The sequence below is a fragment of the Myotis daubentonii genome, chromosome 16 (assembly GCF_963259705.1).
Source record: "Myotis daubentonii chromosome 16, mMyoDau2.1, whole genome shotgun sequence".
NCBI classification, from domain to species: domain Eukaryota; kingdom Metazoa; phylum Chordata; class Mammalia; order Chiroptera; family Vespertilionidae; genus Myotis; species Myotis daubentonii.
The window spans coordinates 51,253,660-51,275,207 of record NC_081855.1 but is presented as its reverse complement, the minus strand read 5'-3'; the positions used below and the strand labels follow the sequence as shown (position 1 = coordinate 51,275,207).

At 43.1% G+C, this 21,548-nt stretch overlaps 1 protein-coding gene across 3 annotated transcripts in view; it reads right to left on the bottom strand.

Annotated features, from left to right (window-relative positions):
- KCNJ2 (potassium inwardly rectifying channel subfamily J member 2) overlaps window positions 1-21,548 on the bottom strand; it is a 259,346-nt gene that overhangs the window by 122,326 nt on the left and 115,472 nt on the right. The window contains exon 1 of one of the 3 annotated variants that reach the window (XR_009449349.1): window positions 17,245-17,496. The exons of the other annotated variants lie outside the window; for them this stretch is intronic. The gene's annotated coding sequence lies outside the window, so the exon portion shown is untranslated. Of the gene's footprint in view, window positions 1-17,244; window positions 17,497-21,548 lie in introns of those variants that run through there. 3 annotated transcript variants of the gene reach the window in all.

Here is a 21,548-nt window from a genome sequence, read left to right as displayed (position 1 = left end):
GGTTATCTAAATGATCTAAATGACCAACGTCGTCCTTTAATAACACTGATACGTTTTATTTACGATATCCGACTGGTGAGAATTTTGTCTCGGGTTTCCCAGGACACAAACATTGGTTCCAGAACTCCTGTTACTGAGGTGCCAACTTTTCGTGTATGGAGAGCATTATTGTTCCTCTCTTTATCCTGTTTAAGTCACACTTAGAAAACTCAGCCCCTAATTTCCTCCCTTCAGAAGGGATTGTTGTTGTTGTTTCAATTTTTAGCTAGTTTCCTTTATTTATACTGCTTTTGTCATGCGCCCATAATGTTGACCAACTTCAGATATTTACAGATTCAAACAGCTGCAAACATATAATTAGATCTTATCAACATTGGCCATATGTTTGTGAACAAAACTCTCTTCCCCTCTCGCCACCAAAGAGCTAAAAACACTTGGGAATTTGGCACGTTGACAAACTTCTGTCTTCTCGCTCTTCCTACTGGGATCCTCGCTCTTAATGAGCTTCCTAAACCTCATCACTGTGAAATGTGAGTCCATGAACCGTCTTTCCAGAATTGTGTTACCCAATTTAGGGTTGTAATTGCCTCCTGGTGGCTTCCCCCACATTAAACACTCTGCCTAATACAACTGCATTCCTCACAGAGAGGATTGCCTGATAATCATTTATAATAAATCGCCCGGAGTCACTCAGGACTCATTCACAGGGCCAGGGGCTCCTCTCTGAAAACCAAGTAAATGTGCCTGAGACTTCTCCTCTCCACTCTTATCTGTCTTGTTAGGCTTTTGAAATTCAGCTTTGATTTTCTTCCATTAGAAAATCACTGGCACTTGCCCTTTAGTATCGTGAATGCATGGAGCCTATTTCAGGAGAACTGATTCGCTAAGACTTAGCTACTAATAAATTGCATCTCATTAGGGACATTGCCATCTTCCTACCTACGCCTCCTACTAGCAGATAACAACTCCCATTAAGTCAGCTGGCTCTACTGGGTAAAAGTTCACAGGAACCAGAAGGAGTCATCACCTCATCGAGATTTTATTCCTTTTTTCCTACTTAATCATTCCTTCGGCAAAACGGAGTCGGGGAGGAGGTGCATTTATGAAGGAGGTTGGAGAGGCCTGGTCCTTGGTTACTCCAACGCTAGCAGCTCAGTAGCAAAGGAAACTGCCGAGGCAATGGAAGTCGGGGAGAGATTACATAAAGAAGCACTGGAAGCAATCGCAGAGACAAAGAGTTCAATCTAAATTTAAATCAATTAAAATTCTTCTAGGTCAAAATCTGCAGAAAAAGAACCTGGAATGAACGCATGGGACTAGCTCAGCCGACATTGCTGTTTTCATTTTTTTTTTTTTAAATGGCATGTGATTCTGACCCGCCCAATACATTTTGCAGGAAGATGTCATGTTAAGTTTAACAACAGGTTTGTTGCAAGAAACTAAGAAAGAAGGGATGGGGGGAAAAAACGGGGAAATACCTTAGCAAAGTTCACCCCTAAAATATAGAAATATCAATGCTTGCATCAGACTCCTCGCCTGGCTTGGCCCAGAGCCTTGGCTATTGGAGGGCCTTACCAGCTCTTCATGTTTCAATGCAAGGAAGCCACTGGAGATGTCCAAGCTCATTTGCCTGGAAGCATGAATCAAGTCACTTTGTCGCTGTGTTTCCTGGGGGTGTGGGTGGGACGGAGGCAGGGGAGCAGAGGAGAGACACGGGCTGGGGTGGAGGCACATTTGAACAAAGCCGGATTTAGCTTATATTTTAATTCACTTGTGTGGGTGATCCTCCCCGAAGGCAGAATCTAAATGATCTCCTGGGGGAACCTAGCCATACGGCAAGCCACGCAAGTTCTAGAGACGTGTGAACAGTCAGGCGCCTGAACTGCTCATTTTCACACCGACTTCCCTAATGTGCTATGGTGGCTCTTACCATTGCTGTTTTCTATACCTTCTTCCTTTCCTTCACGATCCCTCAGTCAGCTGTTGGGATTAGATCCTTCCTCTCCTTCAGGACATAACGGGTAGGGATTTTTTAAGAAATACTGCAAGTTTGACGTGCTTTCCTCTGACATCTTCTTTACAAATAATATAAGGACACTTGACTTTTCCTGAGCCATTTTAGTACTTGTGGTGCATGCAGACGAAAACAGCAAACTTGTAAAAAAGGCGGCAGCAAAGGAGAGTCAGCGGCTAACGTTCTGCCCCAACGAGGCTGTGCGTCTCAATTGCTTATTAGTAAACGGATGAAGGGTAGAATATGCATGATTCCGGCAAGGTTGCAGGTAACCAGAAATCTCCTGTTCCTCTCTAGGCACTTTTTATCTGGGGGGAGGAGGGGCAGGAAGCCACTTCACTCCTTCTGACCAGTGGGCTGGGAGAAAAGGAGAAGTGTGCTCCTTGCAGGCCCAGGCACCGAAAAGCCCGCGTGGGACCCTCTCCTCCCCAGCACACCCACCCGGAGGTCCTGGGTTCCAGATAATGGACATGCAAGCTGGGAACAGCCTGTTCCTAAGAGAGCACTTCCATCCGAAATGCTTTACATAAAGGAGAAATAAATGCTCCTTGTGTGAAACCACTGATATTTTGGGATTAGGACATTATCACAGCATGACCCAATCCCTCATGACTTATTCAAAACCCAACTGTAAAATGGTAAAATTCAGACATAAAATAACTAAATGATCATCCAATAGGACCTTTAAATATAGAGGTGCAAATTAAAATGAGATATTTTAATCTATTAGTTAATACTTTGTTTGAAACAAAATCATAATACCCTTCTCTAACTGGTTGTAGTAAAATAGAGACCCAGGCATTGCTTTCAAAAACAGAAAAAGGAAATATTTTGGGAATTTCTCTTTAAGTGCTTTTATAGTTTGATCCAGTATGTACATTTTTTGTTAATCAAGACAAAAATATCAACATGTACAGGGGAAATTTTATACAAAATACGTTGATTTCTATGTTAATCATTGCAGTGAAAAAGGGAACCATCTTAAACGTGAGGTAATAAAGGATTTAAAGAAACTACAATATATCAATGTGATTAATATTACTCAGCCATTGAAATGTGCTCACCTTCCCGACTACTCCGCATTTAAATACTCCAGCTTCAAATCTAGGATGATCCCGTCTTACCCGTGCCTTTGAGGTTAATACCCCACTTACTTGCAAAAGCAGTTTTAAATGCCAGACAAGGGAACATGTTTAAAGCAGGACAATTAAAATAAGCAGCTGTTGGTTGAACCGTCGGCCAGGACTAAGTGAGGAGCACGGCCGTTAGAAGATGAGGCCCGCCAGTCTCTAGCACAGATCTGCAGGGGGCTGACCACTGGAATTCAGAGCTGCTCTCCCTCTCCTCCTGCCCCCTGAGCACCAGCTGATGGCTCCATGGCCTGGACCCGGGAGGCAGGGAGAAGACAAGGACACCCGTAGATGAAGGCTACAAAGTATGTGTTTATTCTCCCCTGTGGTGCTCACGGGTATAACCCTCACCCTTCAGACAGCGCCTGGCACACAGGAGGCCCTGAACAAATAGGTGTTGAAAACAGAAGAAAGTAAACAAAAAATGACTAAAGACAGCACAGTACACAATAGGAAGTGATGACGACGGCACCCGGATGGATATTGTATACTCTGACTCCAAGTGTCAAGTCACACATATTTTTATTTGTGAACCAAACAAAATGCATCCGAATCTGTAGCTTACAGAAATGTGACCGTAGCCATGTGACGGGTACTCGCTTCGAGGTGGCCTAGAAGTGAACCTGCAGTAGCTCTGAGATATGCCTGTATAGAGTGAAAGAATTAAATAATACTTTACATAACTCCTAGCACACTAGTAGGGTTTAAATGAATACTAACTGATAATAGCTAATATTTATTGGGTATTTGCTCTGTTCCAAATTCTTAGACATATACTGACTTCATGGAATTGAACACATAGGGTGTGGTCCCAGGTTAAGACCCTGAACTCCTTCCTACTCTTACTCAACGAAGAAAAATTCTTGTCTGGGTTAGAACTTCTTCCCCCAAACCGTTCTCCTGATGTTCGACTCCCAGGAGGGTCTCTAGCAGGGGAAGCTGCTCCTGGAGTTTTTTCCTCAAAATTCCCTTGATTAGGAAAACATATTTGATAGAGGTTGTCCTTTCTGGCAGCAACTTATGAAAATTCCGTGAGCGCCTCTGGTCTGCCAGCCAGCCACGGAATCTTTACGTGCAGCCGAGAGGAGGAGAAGAGTAAAGAAAAGCAGAAAAATAACCAGGCCCTCCGATTAGGAGTCTCCTTGGGGGTGCTCCAAGCTGCTAAGAAGCGTCCTCCTCATCTCCTGGACTGAGCACTGAGCCGGGCAGGCTCCCTCATTCTAGCCCAGTGATGGCGAACCTTTTGAGCTCGGCGTGTCAGCATTTTGAAAAACCCTCACTTAACTCAGGTGCCGTGTCACATATAGAAATTTTTTGATATTTGCAACCATAGTAAAACAAAGACTTATACTTTTGATATTTATTTTATATATTTAAATGCCATTTAACAAAGAAAAAGCAACCAAAAGAATGAGTTCACGTGTCACCTCTGACACGCGTGTCAGAGGTTCGCCATCACTGTTCTAGACTATGACACAGGCCTTATGTCTGCCTCTGAGCTTGCTTTTGTTTTCTTTCCTGATGAAGACACTTAACTACTTGGAGGCTTTTGATGTGAGATAATTAAGAGTCTAGAACGCCATTGACTACACAGGAACAAGCCCTTTCCTGGCAGAAACGCCCTCTGCAGAGCATGTTTACTGCCGACCTTCCGCCTCTGGAATGAGGGGCTCCGTGTCCCACAACTGCGACAGCTCGCTCACAAGGCCCAAGAAGCAAAGGACCGCGGCCGCCACACACGTGATGGATGGGAGTTCTCAGATGTAAACAGAGATGGAAGATGGATGAGCATGTTTTAAAGGGAATTTTTTTAATCACGGTGCTAACAATTTTCAAAGCAAAAATGTATACCAGCGGCATGTTAGCCTCAGGAATTTGAAATCCATTTGTGGCAACAAATAATTAATTAGAAAATCAAGCTATCTCATGTTGTAACAGTTTCCTTGAACTATCATCCAAACCTGCTCATTAAAAACTACATTATGGAAGTCATTTGGAGTCATGCATGTGAATTTTCTACATGAATGTTAAGATCAATGAGAAATCAAGAAAGCTAACCACAGGTTCTAAATCATACATGATATCACAGTCCTAGACCCTCCCAGAGAATGGTTGTGAGGATTCAGTGACATAATCCAAACACATACTGAACGTCGATTTAGCGTGCTCTGTTTTAAGCATAGGGACACATCCATGAGCAAAGGTATTCCCTGTCCTTGAACTCACTTTTGGGTGAGGTCCAGAAAGCAATGACAAAACATTAATAAATGAGTAAATTATTTAGCATGTTAGAGGCCAATAAGTAAAGATTGAGCAGTTTAAGAGGTAACAGGGAATGCTTGTGGGAGGTTGAAGAGTGTAGTTTAGCTTTTATTAAGGGCAGTCCTCTTTGGAAAGGTGCCATTTGAACAAAACAGTGTTACAAAGGTCAGGGAATGAGCAATGAAGATATCTAGAAGAGCATCCCAGGTGGAGAAAAGAAGGTCTAAGGATCTAAGTTGAAAATGTGCCCTTGTGGTTTGATGGAAAACATAGAGACCAAGGGAGAAGGAGATGGAATCAATGAATGAATGGAACCCTGGCCAGGTGGCTCAGGTGGTTGGAGCATCTCCCCCATACATATACCAAAAGTTTTCGGGTTCATTCCCTGGTCAGGGCACTTTGGGAAGCAACCCATTGATGTTTCTCTCTCTCCCTTCCTCTCTCTCCAAAATCAATAAAAACATATCCTCAGGTGAGGATTAAAAAGAAAAGAAAGAATGGAGGGGGAGGGTCACATCGACCTCAAAGGCCATTGACAAGACTTTTGATTTTACTGTGAGTAGAACAGGAAACAATCCCAAGGTTTTAAAGTGATTCCTCTGACTGCTGTATCCAGAATAAACTATAGCAGAGTAGGCTGGGCAGAAGCAGGCAACATATTGACTAGCATAGTAATTCGAGCAAGAAATTACGGGGCGGGGGTGAAGGTGGGGATAGATGTCAGAGCTGGAGCTGAAGGGCCTGGCCTGAAATTCACATTCCATAGGTATCAGCTCTTAGTCACTATCCTTGGAAGGAGGTGGGTGATACAATGACATCTCCCACGAGCTGTCTTTCACAGAAAGGCCAATACAGTGGGGCCTTGACTTACGAGTGTCCTGACTAGCGAGTTTTTTTGAGATACCAGCTGTCTCGGCTGATTTTTTGCATTGAATTGACAGAGTAATTTGAGTTAACGAGCTCCTTAAAGGAACGAATTGAACTCGTAAGTCAAGGCCCCACTGTAGAGTTTGTGAATACTATGGAGACATTTACTGGACCACAAAACTCTTCCCCTCAGAGATTCAGTTCAGTTCAATCCTGAACCTCAAAGTCAATGGTGTGCAGTCTTTTTTTTTTTTCCCTCTAAAAACTTTATGGTCACAAGTTTTTATGACTTTCATAAATCTGCCAATCTGGGAGTCTGTTTTACATGGTATTTTGGCTCTAGACCATTGAAAATAATGGTTTAACTCTCATCCTTTTTTTTTTTTTTTTTTTGCATTATTTGGCTGTATCTGTTGACACAAATTTATTTCAATCCTTCCTGTATACAATTGGTTCTTTTATCATTCTTTTCTCAACTTCAGGTACTCTTCCAATTCATTCATCACTCAGTATCTTTACTTTAAAATGTTTTAAAAAAATATATGGGACAGATGCTTCTATAAAGTCATTGTAGCCGTAACTTTAGGCATAGATAAGGTGATTTACAAGTAGTTAAGACCAGCTTACACATGCTAAAATGTGACTTTAAGGAACATTTTAAAAATTGAAATGCATATACCATTTTATACAAATATGTTAAACAGATGTATGAACCAAACTTAATTATTGAAATTTCCATTCTGGGAAAAGTTACTTGTGGCCAACCTTTAAAAGCAAAGACTTTGTTCCAGGCAGGTATTAGCAGTTTGATAAATCTGAATAAATTATAAAATTATACACACATCTCTGAACTGAATGCATTTTAAGGGGGCCAAAAAGATATAATGTCACTCCCTAAATTCAAGCTGTTTATTAATTAATTAATTCATTCATTTATTAATTCAACAACTATTATATATGGAACGTCTGTTATGTCTCGGGTACTCTGGCAGCACTAACAGTAACATGTTAAACACACACTGGAATAATTTCTGCTTCCAAGGAGCTTACAGTCTAATAGAGATGCAAGGGGTGGGCATTAAAAAATTGCAGAGAAAATAAAAGAAAGAAAATATTTGTGTCTATCTTTATCAAATGATACTTGCTTAAGGTTAATTTATAAATAGTTAAGAAACTGAAAATGATGAATACCTTAAAAATCTTACAAGTGGGTAGATAGATGGTCATTCGAGATATCATTTCCCAAGTAAGAGACTCCACTCAAATGTATTGGTAAGGAAACAAGAAAATGTCAAGAGAAGAGCTAAGTTTACATTGATATGTGTTTGGATTGTTGGTTCCCATTCCATATTGTCCATATCCATGACCACTTACTAAACTCCCCTGGACAGATGCCGGGGTCCAACCCCAGTGGGTCCAGGGGTCCCCAAAGGTGTGGACGGAGTCGGCGAAAAAGGAATGACATGGAGACAGCGTTCAGTTGATCAGCAGCCTAGCCAGGATCTCCAGCCAAGTTCTGGTCTCGATCTCCAGAGAGGTTCTGCTTAGGATCTCCAGAGAGGTTCTGTCCAGGTTCTCCAGTCAGGTTCAGTCACCAGGTTCTAGTTAGGCTCTCCTGCCAATCTCTGCAGTCAGGTTCAGTCCAGGATCCCCTGCCATGCTCTCTCGCCTCCAGGCTCCGCCTCCAGGCTCCAAGGCCAGTCCCTGTCCAGGATCCTCCGGCATGCTCTCGCCAGCGAAGTTCTTCTGTCCCTAGAGAACGTTCTGTGTAGGTTCTGTGCCTAGGCTCTGTCTCTCTTGGTCCTGTCTTCCAAGCCCTGTCTCCTTAGTTCTGTGTTCTGAGTTCTGTGCTCTGAATTCTGTCTGTTGTTGTCTTGTTGCATCTGTATTTATACCAGTTGATTCTAATCCTGTCAATTTCTATTACAAAGGTTAGGGCGTTTCTTATCTCCATTCCAGGGAGTAAAGATTATGTAGCTTAAGCATGATTGTTTGTAGTTAAATTGATTAACTACCCGCCTGGTACTTAGTTAAAAGGTATTATTCCCTCCCTAACTTCAGGGGAAAATCCCTACCTGGGGAAACAACCTTTCTCAGAGAGGTGACCTTGGTTAAAACACAGCGCCAAGAAGGTGAGCAAACATATTAAGAACAGTATTCCATATATGCCAGGCCCTTGAAACAGCAAGGATGGACCGGCTCCCGGCAAATTCCCCCTTTTTTATTTTTTAAAAGCAGGCATTAAAAAGAAAAACCTCAAATGCTCTCTTATGTCCATTTTAAGAATAGGATTGGCGCTTTCCGCTATTATCTGAGTCCTGATCTATCACCCCAGGGAGAGCTTGCCAATCCTGCACTTTCCCAGGGTGGAAAGGCTGCAGTGGGGTTAAGGATAAGGCTCCTTGGGCCTACCTTCTCCCATGCCTCTACATTTACCTTTCCGGCACCTTTCCTTCCTCAGAAAAGCATGGACGTATTTCTTGTATAAAATGTTCTGTCTGACTGGGAGTAACCTTAATTCCTCTGCTAGCAAGCATATATGTTAAAAGATCAATACAGAGTCTTTTTTCTTTAGACTCAGTATGGCACATCTTCTTAATCTAAAGATCAATACAGAGTCTTCTTTCTTTGGACTCAGTATGGCACATCTCAATCTAAGAATCAATACAGAGTCTTCTTTCTTTGGACTCAGTATGGCACATCTTCTCAATCTAAGTTCTGTACTATCCACCTTCTTACCCTACTTATCCTCTGTAGGGGGGTTTGCAGCACCCTGGTGGAGTCCTATCCGTCCAGAATGTGGGGGTTCTCAATGGGGGGGGCTTACCTATGGGAATCCTGTTCCAGGGGTTCCCAAAGGTGTGGACGGAGTCGGCGAAGACTATCCACCCTCTTCCTATGGTGGAGTCCTATCCGTCCCGATAATGGGGCTTACCTAGGGGAATCCTATTCCAGGGGTTCCCAAAGGTGTGGACGGAGTCGGCGAAGACTATCCACCCTCTTCCTACGGTGGAGTCCGATCCGTCCCGAGTGCGGGGCGCTTACCTAGGGGTCCCTGTTCGGGCGCCATATGCCGGGGTCCAACCCCAGTGGGTCCAGGGGTCCCCAAAGGTGTGGACGGAGTCGGCGAAAAAGGAATGACATGGAGACAGCGTTCAGTTGATCAGCAGCCTAGCCAGGATCTCCAGCCAAGTTCTGGTCTCGATCTCCAGAGAGGTTCTGCTTAGGATCTCCAGAGAGGTTCTGTCCAGGTTCTCCAGTCAGGTTCAGTCACCAGGTTCTAGTTAGGCTCTCCTGCCAATCTCTGCAGTCAGGTTCAGTCCAGGATCCCCTGCCATGCTCTCTCGCCTCCAGGCTCCGCCTCCAGGCTCCAAGGCCAGTCCCTGTCCAGGATCCTCCGGCATGCTCTCGCCAGCGAAGTTCTTCTGTCCCTAGAGAACGTTCTGTGTAGGTTCTGTGCCTAGGCTCTGTCTCTCTTGGTCCTGTCTTCCAAGCCCTGTCTCCTTAGTTCTGTGTTCTGAGTTCTGTGCTCTGAATTCTGTCTGTTGTTGTCTTGTTGCATCTGTATTTATACCAGTTGATTCTAATCCTGTCAATTTCTATTACAAAGGTTAGGGCGTTTCTTATCTCCATTCCAGGGAGTAAAGATTATGTAGCTTAAGCATGATTGTTTGTAGTTAAATTGATTAACTACCCGCCTGGTACTTAGTTAAAAGGTATTATTCCCTCCCTAACTTCAGGGGAAAATCCCTACCTGGGGAAACAACCTTTCTCAGAGAGGTGACCTTGGTTAAAACACAGCGCCAAGAAGGTGAGCAAACATATTAAGAACAGTATTCCATATATGCCAGGCCCTTGAAACAGCAAGGATGGACCGGCTCCCGGCAGACAGAAACCTATGAAAATCCCTCCGACTTCCGTGAATGTTTTTCAAGTAGCCAACACATCAAGGAAATTAAAATGTGCTTACTTCAGCCCAAAATGTCCTTGGCAAATCTAATGTCCTAGTATTTGAGTGTCTACTGTACGATTTGAAGGGCCATGTGCTGACGATGGAGGATACGCATAAATAAGGTAGAGGAATGCAGTGACTTCCCTAGGCACTCACAGTAGTAAAAGGCAGAATGGTGGTTCAAATCAAGTTTTTCTGACTTCAAAGCTCATGTATGTCTCATATTCATCCTGGTATCTTTATAACAAAGAGTGCCACCATTTTCTTGATCAGCACAGTTTTCTGCAAGAAACACCTTCTCGACTATGATTTCTGAAAATCAATGTAATAGGACACATAGGATACATACTAGTGTACTGTTAACTGCAGGTTCTATATTATGGCTTTAGGCATGTGATTGGCCTCCTAATGTCATTCTCTGTACTGTTAAACAGGGACATTATCATTACGGAACTGAATGAGTTATTACAGTGATTCTCAAAGTTTGGTTTGCAGACTCCTGGACATCCCATGATCCTTTCAGGAGGTCCAAGAGATAAAAACACATTGGTAATCATACTAAGATGTTAGCCTGTGTCTTCCACCAATGGTTGAAAAGCCATGGAGAGTACAGCTCCCGGTGCCTTAGTAGGCATTGAGGCAGAGCCACTGAGCTGTACTTCAGGTCATTCTATTTTCAAGGTCATGCCAGCACATGCAGCTAAAAGATTACCAGTTTCATTTAAGAACAGTCTTGAGAAAACATTAAATGCATTCATTTTATTAAATTCCCACCAATCGGTATACATACTTTTGTTAACGTGTGTAGTGGAATAGGAAACATTTCTGAAACGCTATGCTGCTTAGTGAAGTACAGGGTTGTCTTACGCGTCTGCAAGCGTTTGAGTGATGCACTGAGCGGGCTCTTTTTTTTCCGGGAACACTATTTTTACTTGAAAGAGCAACTGACAGACAACTGCGGTTATTCAGACTTTGGTATTTGGCAGACATTTTCTTGAAAAATGAACAAAGGATGGCTGTCAGTTCAAGGAATTAAACTGACAGCGTTACCTGCTGGTGATAAAAGTTGAGCTTTCATGAGAACACTGGAATTTTGGAAGCCTTATATTGGCCACTGTGAACATGCAGCTTAGAGGCAGTCAAAGCGCTTGCTGATTCTGATGGCAATGTTAACAAATATCAGACCTTCATATTATGGAATGCAATGTGTCAATATTTGAAAGAGCTGCTTAACTCAGTATTTTCTAAATGCCCAACACACAAAGATACAGAATTATGCAAAAGAAAAAGATACATTCAAAGTGCAGGACAGAGCAATGACTTTCAATATAACAGAGCCCAAAACATTTATTGATAGTGTTGCAGCTTCTAGGTTGCAAATAACCTTTAAAAAATGACCACTTGTTGAGTATTGCAATATCAAACAATATTCACAATTGTCTCAAAATCATCTCAAAAAAGAGGAAAACCAGGGCCTCTCTTCTCACTAACATTTTGTTTGTAAAATAAATTATTTTTATAAACATTTTATTTACATTGACATGAAATGAGTGGTTTATTGCACTGTCTTGTACAATATTTTGATCACTTAGACAGTGGTTCTCAACCTGTGGGTCGCGACCCCTTTGGGGATCAAACAACCCTTTCACAGGGGTCGCCTAAGACCATCAGCAAACACATATATCATTACATATTGTTTTTGTGATTAATCAGTATGCTTTAATTATGTTCAATTTGTAACAATGAAATTGGGGGTCACCACAACATGAGGAACTGTATTAAAGGGTCGCAGCATTAGGAAGGTTGAGAACCACTGACTTAGGAGGTGCGGAGGGAGAAGGGTAAATAATTACCAGGACCATGAAATTTGTTGGAGGTTGCTAAGTCCTGGTGATGAACTGGGTGGAGGTGGAAGAGGGCATAGAGGGCATAAATGGTGAAGGAAATATAAAATAAAATAAATAATAAAACCAAAAGAAAACAGTCAAATAAAAAGGCAAGAAAAGATATATGACCCCAGCCAGAAGCATAAAACAAAGAATTAAAACAAAACCAAACACCGTAATTGTATGGATAAATCTAAGTAAATATTGACTTAACATAACAATAATGCTATCTAGGAGTTAAACTATATGTAAAATAAAAACATACCCCAAAGTAGAAAAAAAAATATGGAAGGGGGTAGGGCAAATGGAGTTAGTAACTGAATCCTTTGGTTTAGCCAATGAGATCCACGTGGGTGACAACATGCACCTACACTCACTCAGACACCATTTATAGCTGGAAAAGTCCTTGCATTATCCAGAAAAGCCCACCTAGGAATATAAAATGGCCAATGGTGCTCTTCCAAGAAGTCTCCACCCCTTTCTTGGAAAAGTCATGAATATTCTGCCCCCTTATTGAGTGCCCTACCCCTCCATTAAATGAGCCTCCATGAGAGAAGTACATCCCACTGGGAGTAGCTCTGTCTGTGGAGTAGCACCCCGCCCCCCACCTCTGTCTCCCTGCTTCCCCAATAAACTCTCCTTCACTTTAAACTCCAAAAAAAAAAAAAAGGTTTGTTCTGAATGAACAATGAGTTCCTCCACTGGCCTATTATTTCTTGGGTATGTTATTTTCCTTTTTGTTTTGGGACTAGAAGAGGCATTTGTACACTGCAGGAATTTTCACCTTTTATCCGTGAGTTATAGTTGGTGACATTTTAAACTTCATTACAATTGTCAGCTGGTAATTTATTTCAAAGGATCTGTTGCTGAAGAGAAAATCTGCTGCCTAACAAAACTATCCACAGCGATCCCAATGTCATAACCTTTGCTCAAATAAAATATTTGCTTTTTGAATGGTGATGGAAGGAGACTTGAATACAGATGATTATAAAATTATACTCCTGCAACCTACCTACTTTTATTAAGCAATGTCACCCCAATAAATTCCATAAAAAAATAAAAATGATTTGCTCTTTGAAAGTATAAAGGAATAAACACGGGCCTTTTACCAAGACATTGAACTCAGTATAATTCGATGTTTATGGTTTTGTCACATTGGGGACAGATGGAGAACGGCCATTAGTAAGTCATTATCACTAATCATTACCTGCTCATCTTTCTCTTGCCATCTCTAATGGAGATTTCCTCATGGTGACACTTCTTAATTTTACCTGTGGTTTGTCTTTTAATGTTTTCTTGATTTGTCTTATTTTTCCTGGTTAATTTTTTTAACATATTCTGACCAGACTTTTGTTCACTCTTAGCTGCCCCTACATCTCTGCCTTCTCCCATTTCCTATGTCATTCATTAAGTGACTTTAGAAATAATCTGTGTCTGTGGTGAACTGAATTCTAGAGACAACGCATTGCACCTGTTGTCAGCTCGCCCCTTAATGATCCCACTACATTTCACAAACCGAGCTCTTCGTGGTTGTTGAGGAAACCCGAGTGTACTAACGACAGAAACTTGCTTATTGCTACATTACTGCTTCCTCCAAACTGCTTTCATTTCACTCTGTTGGTTAGAAGGTCGGGGAGAAGGCATGGCTGGACTTGGAGAACATTTAATTACTCCAGGAAAAACACACGCCTACTGTATGTGCTGACAGCCTGTCTCCCTCCAGGTCTAGAGAGCATCCAAGCACCTGAACCTTTTGGTTTAGCCAATGAGATCCGTGCTGTGACAACACACACCTACACTCACTGAGACACCATTTATAGGAACCAACATTGGAAAAACTAGAACTATAGAAAGAAGGACCCGTATAGGTGAACACTTTACTCAGATGCTCCAAAGATGTGTCTGCCTTGGAAAAACTTAAGGTGTAGTTGATAAGCTCAATGACATTATTAACAATAATAGCTAATATTTACCACGTGTTTGCTGGTGGCCAGGCCCTATGCTAAATACTTGAGATGCTTTCCCTCATTTACTCTTCACACACCAAAATGACGTATAAACTATCATGTATCCCATTTTCTGGACGAGGCAACAAAGCTATAAATAAACTAGCCATGTTGCTCCAAGACATTCAATTGGTGAAAGTCAGAGACAGGTTTAGACCCAGGTATGTTTGACTCCAGAATCCCAACTTGCAACCATTATTTTATTCTGCATCTTGTCTGAGATTTTGAGAGTCCGCCTCAACCATCCAGTGACTAGTTGTCAAAAGAGGCCATTGCATCACAGCTGTGCTAGAAGCCCATTTGGGATTTTAAAAATCACATATTCAAGGTGGAAACCAGCAGCACGGCTCTGTGTTTTTTTGTTTTTCCGGCTGTATCCGTTTTCTTGGGCCCGGGCCCAGAATAGACAGAGCTGGGTGTCGCCAGGGCTAGCGTTGTGCAGGGGAAATGTAGGGAAGAGTTGAAGGAGTTCTTGGGTCTGGAATCTAAGCTTTATGGGGAAGAGAGTGATAAAAGAGGATGAGGTGACAGAAACAGTGACAGGGTCATGTATGTGGATGGTGAGACACCAAGAATACTGGCAGATATAACAGAAGAGAGAAACGCAGCTGTCCAGATGCTAACATTTTTGAAGAAGGGAGAGTGATTAGAAGGTTGGTTGGAACGACCACAAAAGGTGCTGCAGGTGATATAATCTGGAGGCTTCCTCATGCACTTGAGGAGGGAGTGGAGAGGACTAATGTGAAAACAGTAAAGCAAACACCAAAACCATTGTAAATTATAATTGTACTCGGAAACTGAATGAAACAACAGCCACCTCGTGAGAGGAATGGAGGGAAAACTGACCTGAGGGGACCAGCTTGCCATTGGAGGACTGGTCCTCAAAGTGTGGCCCCCAAACCAGCAGCAGCAGCAGCACCCGGGAACACATTGGATATGCAAATTCTGGGTCCCCACCACAGACCGAAGGAATCAGGGCTTTGGGGACTAGGGCCCCTCAACCTGTGCTTTCCCAACCATCCTAGGCGCTTCTGGGAACTCTGACATTCAGGAAGCCCTGTGTTAAAGCAAAAATATAAGAAGAATCTTCAGAGAAAAGAGTTAACATGCAGGGAGCTTAACTGAGGGCAGCATAAGATTCCACAGGTCAGCATGAGTGGGAGGGTCTGAAGGGTAAGAGACCCAAGGCAGAGGGAGGCATGTACATATCTGGGTAGCAGGGGGTGTCTGGGGACCTGGGCCTCTGCTGGTGATGGGGATTGATGCCATTCACCCTGATGGACTCTTATAGGAAGACAAGAAATCAGTCTTAGAGTTTTGGGAAAAGCAAGAACCCATCTTATCAGGAAGATCTGATAGCCTGGGCACCTCCCTCTTGAGTCTGATGTCTTCTCTGACTCCTGATTAGGCTCAGAGGTAGAGTTAGAGAACAGAATAACAAAACAAAAATATTGACAGAGAAACCCAACATGTCTGAGTTCAATGACCTCTTTTGCACATCACTGGTCCACTCTTTGACATAATCTCTAACGAGTTAGAGGCTGCAGAATAACGTGGCTATTTCACTCAAACAACCCCAACATACATTACAAAGGTGATTCATGCGTTTTCTGTAAACCTTCTGCACTGGCCTAGAAAAAAATTTATAAATCATGTTTCCGCTTCTGAACAAAAAACACACAGAAGAAAAAAAATTTTTTAAACCAGGCTTCAGAATGCCGGCCCTTTAATCAAGACCATAATATATCTATATTAATAAAAATATAGCATAGACTGATCCTATGGCCTAACCTGCTTGATAACCTATTTCCTGTATTGGTGTGGAAAAGTCCTGTGGTTTTTCGTGGGGGGAAGGTGGGGGGACAGTCAGTACATCAAAGCAGCCCTTAATGACCCAAAAGGAACGTGAACTTGTCATATTCCTCACTCTTCACGCCGCAATAACTGATTCATAAACTAGCCAGCATGGTTCATCAGTGACTTCCCAGGTGTCTTTTAATTGCCTGTCAGGCTGACTCCAAGTCATGCACTTCCATCCTAATCAATGATATACGGCTTATTTTCCTAAAATGACCTTGTTTGAAGATACACATTCAGAGAGAAAGACAGTTCTATTTAAACACTTTCAAGAGCAAAAAGCCATGGTGTGGAACCGGAACAAGCTGTAGGAAAGCATGAGTGATCTGAGACAGGACAGATGCTGGGTCATGGACAACATTTTCATAATAAAAGCCCAGAATAATGTTGACAGACGCCTGGTTTCCAACCATATCACGTGCACCCTCTGGCAGCTGATGAGCTCTCAAACCATCAACACAGCCAGCTTTCCCTGCCCTCGCCCTCTTTCGGTCACCTGCTAAAAGGGTTTGTGCTTACCTGCTCCAGCAGACAAGATCCGTGAAGTCTTGGTCCTGTGCTTTGGTTTTCTGTGTGCAAAAGCCTCTTCATAGGCACCCGTGCGCACACACGTGCACACACCCATGCAAACATATGTGCACATGTGCACACACACGGATGTACCATAAGCATGCAAAACATCTTCCTGACCACACACTGACCATCCAAGTATAAAAGGCAATATTCCCATAAGAGATGATTTCGCAAAAGGATAAAATCCACTTAAGTAGCCCAGGCCAGGTGACAGTAGAACGCTCAGAGGTAATTATGACCCCCAGCTGGCTCACAGCATGTACCATTTCATTTCTGTTGATTTATGTCGGATGCTGTCCTGTGCATTTCTACAGGAAAATTTGCTTTTCAAACGGTTATTCCCCATTTAGCAAAATCCTTCAAAAGAATGAAAGAAAAACAAGGCCCAAAGAGCTTATTAACCTGGTCAAGGCACGGGGCTAATTACAGGCGGTGAGAGGACGTGGGCTGACTCTGCTCGAGCCCACGCCCTCTGCACACTGTCCCCACCAGATCCCCTGAACCGCGCCTGCCACGGCGGAGAGTTATGGTCAACATTATGCGTGAAATTTATTGAGAACTGACTCTTTTTCCATAATAAATGCCTTCCACGCACTAACTCATTTAAACGCTACCACGACCAAAATCAAATCGTACATCATCTCCCAGGAGGATGAAAACGACGCCCAGAGAGAACAACTTGTCCGAGATCACGTACCTGGAATGTCGCTGAGATGAAATAAAGTTTTGACCGCTCGAATCCGAAGCGGCGGTGGAGCTGTTTGCAGTGAAGAACAGACTCTGAATCCAAGCCACGCAGGTCACAATCACGGCTCCAGCACTTATAGCTGAGGGGCCACGTGACCGCGGGTTAACCCCTCTGGTCCTGTCTCCTCATCTGTAAACCACGCAGGAGAACACTGTGGTGCCCACTTCAACATGCCCGTGTGGAGTTCATGCGAGGGCCCTGTTCGGAATAACAATCAGCTCCTAAGTGCTCCGCATGGGTGAGCTGTTGGTGCTGAGGTTGAGGCTGTTGTTATCTTAAGGGACTAGTTGGTGAGTACATTTCATGGGCAACAGGTGTGGTCCTTAAAAGCAGAGGGTAAGAGCCTTTAGAACAGTGGTTCTCAACCTGGGCTGCACATTAGAATCACCTGGGAATCTTTTTAAAATCCTGATTTCTGGGCCTCATCCTCCGGAAATTCTGTTTCTTGGTTATGGGGTGGGGCCGCAACATTCGTAACAAAGAAACAGAATTTCCAGAGGATGGGGCCTAGAAATCAGGATTTTAAAAAGATTCCCAGGTGAGTCTAATGTGCAGCCAAGGTTGAGAACCACTGCTTTAGAAAGACCTCGAAATTTTCCTCAGGGCTATCCCTGCCCACATGTGGCCTCTTTTGTCCTTAAAGATCAATACAAGATTTTATTCTTCTTAAAGAATTTTCTTTTTCTTAAATTTATCTTTATTGTTGAAAGTATTACAGATGTCCCCCCTTTTTTCCCCCATTGACTCCCTCCGCCCCACACCCACACCTTCCAGGCCTTCACCACACTATTGTGTGTCCATGTGTCATGCATGTAAGTTCCCTGGTTACCCTATCCCCACCCGCCCTCCCACCCCCACCTTCCCTCTGAAATTCATCAGTCTGTCCCGTGCTTCTAAGTCTCTGGATCTATTTTGCTTATCAGTTGATGTTGTTCATTAGATACCACATATGAGTGAGATCATGTGATACTCACCTTTCTCTGATTGGCTTACTTAGCATAACACTCTCCAGGTCCCTCCACGCTGTTACTGCTGCATAGTATTCCATGGTGTAATGTACCACAGCTTTTTGATCCACTCATCTACCCAAAAATCAGTGGTATTTTTATACACCAATAATGAACTCTCAGAAAGAGAAACTAAAAAAAAAAAAAAAAACCAATTTACCAGTGCAACAAGAAAAGCAACAAGAAAATTAAGATACTTGGGAATAAACTTAACCAGGGAGGTAAAAGACATACTTGGAAAACTACAGGATGTTGAAAAAAGAGATAGAGGAAGACATAAACAAGTGAAAGAATATACCGTGTTCATGGATTGGTAGGAGCAACATCATGAAAATATCCATACTACCCAAAGCAATCCCTAGATTCAATGCAAGCCCTATTAAAATAAAATAAAAAAAAACTTTCTTATTTAGAGAAGTGCCAGGTATGTAAACAGAGTTTCACTGTTTATGGTGTGATGTCCCTGCCTCACCACCACTGATGACTTGGGCCAGATTACTCTGTGTTATGGGAGGGGGTGGGGTGGCTTTCTTGTACCAGATGTTTGGCAGCATCCCTGGTCTCCACCCTCTCCCCAGGTGTGACAAACAAAAATGCCTCTGGAATTGGTAAATGGCCTCCCTCACCGAAGATGAAGTCCCTTCTTGGCTTGCAGTGGTTCTCAACCTTCTGGCCCTTTAAATACAGTTCCTCATGTTGTGACCCAAACATAAAATTATTTTCGTTGCTACTTCATAACTGTAATGTTGCTGCTGTTACGAATCGTCATGTAAATATCTGATATGCAGGATGGTCTTAGGCGACCCCTGTGAAAGGGCCGTTCGACCGCCAAAGGGGTCGCGACCCACAGGTTGAGAACCGCAGGCTTAGGGTCTCTTAGCTCCGGTAGATTCCAGTTGAAAACATGCCTAACACCTGTGCGTTTGTCAACAGTCTAGCCCAGTCACTGGCATACATCCGGTGAGTCCTCAATAAGCACTGTTTGCGTTTTAAATATTGCAATTGTGTTCATTAACCCTACATCAAAATAAAAGGATGGCCATGTTGACATGAACTTGGAAAGAGCCCATGAATACGCCACACCCAGCTCTCTGACCAAAGGTCGGCTCGCACACGCTGACTTGTGTTGGAACAGGGCACAGGCCTCTTAAGTAGCTTTGGTTACCTGTCAGGGTTACCACCCACCGCCCCCAGAGTGGTGGGAAGTGGCCAGCCACCCCCGCACTGCCCGTGACTGGGAGGAGAACGGGGGCTGTTTGAACAGCTGTCAGCTGCCAGTACTTCTGCGCGGAATAGCTGAGGGAGGGGAGGGAAGGAAGTGGGCTTACTATCTGTCACGTGCGTGCATTTCTCTCCTAGAGACCTGAGCTTAGAGCAGGAACTGCGGTGTAGCCCAAGCCTAATCCCTGATTGCTATGATAGATTAGTTTTGTTTTGTTTTGTTTTTTAACCTTACCCATTTCAGAGCTAATTGGTTACACAGAAACCAACTGGAAGTGGCTGGGCTATGCCCTGTAACATCAATACATGCTCCAACTCTGAATGCTCTTTCCCCCATTCTTGGAATGGCTGGCTGAATGATCATGAAAAATGGAGCCAAACACACCTTCCCCTCCCACTCAACAATTTATCAGACTTTCAACTGGTCAGAAGGTGGTGACTGGGGACAGGACCAGTTTCTAAAGGGGCAGCGGGGAGAGGGAGACGCGCATCAGGTTTGTTTTCACCAGTCATGTGAGCGCTGCTCTTTTCAGCAGTTAAGAAATTGGAAGGTTTTGTTGTTTTTGTTTTTTTTCTTTTTAAAGAGACAGGCTGAGACATTGGCCGCTTTTGAAAGGTAATTTAGCACCGACAAGCTCCGGACATGTCAGCGTTCAGTAGAGCATTTTGGTTTTATACCACAAGCATCAGGGAGTCAGGCAGATCTGGGCGCAATAATAACAAAAAGAGTCCCTGCCTCTAGAAAAAGATCCACTAGGAAACTTCGCAGTTATTTAAATAAACATCGTAATCGGCCCATGGGAAAGTCTCCCCTTTAACCAAGCGAGGTACCAGGGGACTGGCTCAATCCTAAACACAGGGGAAAGCGAACGTGGAACTGAGTGCATTACATAAGTGATCGTCTCAGGTAGGAAAACCCCTTGTAGAAGTTTTTAAATTTGGTTTTCTTCGATAACATAAGGGAAATCATACTCTGAAGTTTTCCAAGGAGCCAGTGTGTTGAAAGATTAAAAGACTTAGTAAAATGTGTGACTAATCTAGGGTTTAGAACTCAAAATTTACAGAAATGGCTCATAAAAGAGTGTATATTAAATAAATAAAACACACACAAAAGTCGATAGAATTTGCATTCGAATTTTAATTAGACCCTATACTCATGTAAAGAGACAACATCCAGTAGTCATCTAACCATTAAGTCACTGACATACCCAATTCTACCATCTTGTAGGCCAAGTAAATACTTTCTCCATTTCATTTTTGTCCCAGAAATATTCTTCCATGGCTCCGTAGTTCTACACGCATTTAAGCCCACTTGAAATTCAAAGTGAGTTATCCGGCTGTCACTGAGTCAGTGTTATGAAGAGAAATTAAAACAATGTTGGAAAAGAACCAGCCGGAGGGAAAATAATTTCTTGGCACCAGGCTGCTTTCTCTTTCCCTTTTTAAGCAGCAAATCCTCCCCCACGTCACAACACATTCACTATCTCGATGCTTCTCTCCCCTGGCTCCAAGGAACACATTCAGGGTGGCTCTCCCTCTGAACGGCCCTTTCCTGAGAGATGTTCTTATTCTAGCCCAGTGGTTCTCAACCTATGGGTCGCGACCCCTTTGGGGGTCGAACGACCCTTTCACCGGGGTCGTCACCTAAGACCATCGGAAAACACATATATAATTACATATTGTTTTTGTGATTAATCACTATACTTTAATTATGTTCAATTTGTAACAATGAAAATACATCCTGCATATCAGATATTTACATTACGATTCATAACAGTAGCAAAATTACAGTTATGAAGTAGCAACGAAAATAATTTTATGGTTGGGGGTCACCACAACATGAGGAACTGTATTAAAGGGTCGCGGCATTAGGAAGGTTGAGAACCTCTGTTCTAGCCCATCCTCCCTGCCGCCCTTTTCACCCTCCTTCTCACAATTACATCCTGTTTTATTCTAACCTCGTCTCCCAAGGCAATGCTAGGGAAGTTGATAAATGAGTTCTAACTCATGTATCAATCCTAGGCA